The sequence below is a fragment of the Abramis brama genome, assembly GCF_963993115.1.
Source record: "Abramis brama genome assembly, chromosome: 2".
Classification (NCBI taxonomy): domain Eukaryota; kingdom Metazoa; phylum Chordata; class Actinopteri; order Cypriniformes; family Leuciscidae; genus Abramis; species Abramis brama.
Window position 1 is genome coordinate 37458649 of NC_139964.1, and position 2138 is coordinate 37460786.

At 37.2% G+C, this 2138-nt stretch overlaps 1 long non-coding RNA gene across 1 annotated transcript; it reads left to right on the forward strand.

Moving 5' to 3' along the window:
- Positions 1-405: 405 nt before the first annotated feature.
- LOC311078350 lies at positions 406-1911 on the forward strand. The gene is made up of 3 exons (XR_014605140.1): positions 406-510; positions 1558-1702; positions 1814-1911. It is a non-coding gene; the product is annotated as an uncharacterized lncRNA (long non-coding RNA).
- Positions 1912-2138: the final 227 nt, after the last annotated feature.

Consider the following 2138-nt stretch of genomic DNA (forward strand, 5'->3'; position numbering starts at 1 on the left):
ACCCAGGAGATGATGGCAGAGTGAGAAAGGTGAAGCTGTTAATGAGTGACTCTACCCTGGATGAGAAAGGTAAACGTTCATCTAAGCCTAATTACCTGGAGCGTCCAATTCAGAAGAAAGTCAGCCTCTTGGAAGCAGATTGATGGAGATTAATGATGTTCTGCTTATTTATTTACTCTCTATCATTCCATGGGTTAGTTGATATTCCATGGTTATATTTTAATTGTTACACAATCCACTTAGTTTACTATAAAGAAATCATAAGTGATTTGGTGGGAGTGTAGCGGATGTCCAAATAAGGTAATTAGTTACCGCTGACTAAGCGGAACTAATTATGACAGAACTGGTTTACCAGGAGTCATAAACAGACCCACAATTGCATACACTGCATAATGCGGTTTCACTCGCAAACGCAACTAGCACACAAGTGAAGCTAGAAGAATGTGAAACTTAAATGGAAGAGTTGTTGATGTTTCCTTTGAATCCTCCCTTCTGTAAGCAGTTAATGAGGTAGGCCTATGTGTGTTGCAATATTAATCGAGTACTTTTTACAAATGTGTTTAATGTTGTTACTGGATTACTTTAAATGAGATTTAAATATTTGTAATGCATGTTTTTGTTGTTGTTGTTGTTGTTGTTTAATTACTTTGAGTCATACCAAGAACAAGATAATTGTTTTGATATTTGTTTGTTTTCAGTTTTTACGTCTGGTGTTGTTTGACATCTTCTTATTAGTCAGCGGTTTCAATTGTGAATATGGAATCAATGTTATGAATCCGAATAAACCATCAGTCATTGAAATCAAGAACTTGCTCGAGTGTTACTGGAGGGAGCGACAATATATGTAGTTGCATTCAGCACTACTAACGGATATATCTAAAGTGCATTAAGTTCAAAATTAGTTGTTCCAATTTAGCAGACTTATATTGATTTAGTATACCAAAAGTACAATTGCAGGGTATTTATATTAAGTACATAAATATGTAAATGTATTTGTAGTATACTTAGCATAAAATAAACGTATTTCAAATACAGTATATTTAATTTTCACTTGGGAACACAAATTGCTTTCACTTATTGATGAAATCATACCCTTGTGCGGCAGGCAGAGCAGATTCCGCCATAGTCGTTGACTGTGTTGCATAGAGTGTACGTGAATGTGGGATCGGAGGCATCCAGATAGGGGCGTGTTTGTTTTGGTGATTTCAAATATCAACAGCATTTACCAGAATCACTTACTGCGCCTTTAAACCTATCTAATCCTGTTTACATGAAATAAGCCTGCTCCCAAGCAGGTTTGAGCTTACGGACCTGGGGCCCGCTTCAGAAAGGAGGTTAAGTGAAAACTCTGAGTATGTTAACCCAGAAATGAGGGAAACTCTGGGTTCACAGTTTACCTAATATAGTTAGGTTACCCTTATGTAGTAAATGCATCTTGATTTAAGATTTTTTAGATATTTTGACTGGAAACAACGAGACAAAAAAGCTAAGTAAGAAAAGCATTTTTTTTGCAGTGCAGTACATTCATTCATTGCGCATTTTTCTATATAACATTAGAGATGCAGAGCACATTAGTAAGGCCACTGTATCAGAGCGGGAAGGAAAGTGTGCCTCGCTCTCACGCTCCTTCTGAGAGTTTTTGTGTTGTTTCCTGGACACAAACCCGTATGAGCCATCAAAGAAGAGATTCACAGGATTGCAGGTCAGTGGTGGAGAATTTGGTTTAAATGAGGCTAATCTGATAAAGGACATTCACTTGATAACATCTTGCTGTGACCTCTGAAAGTAACCTAATAATTATAATTTCCTTTAGGATTTCCAGTGTGGTTGGATGCATTGATGACACACATAATCCCATCATCGCACCTTCAAAAAATCAAACATCACTGTATGGAATGGGAGGATGCCAGATGGAAGGGTAGAGATATATGCCGTTACCACAACCACAGCTGTTAAATAAACAAATTATTCACAATTTATTTGGTCATCTTTATTTCCTACAAGTACAAAAGCAACAGTAATAGGCCTATGTCACACTTCCTGCTTCCGGAACGCGGAGTAGGGATTCAGAACTTCCAGTCAACAGTATTTCTCCATAAGGATTTAGATTATCAGCCATAATGTATAAACCATCCGAG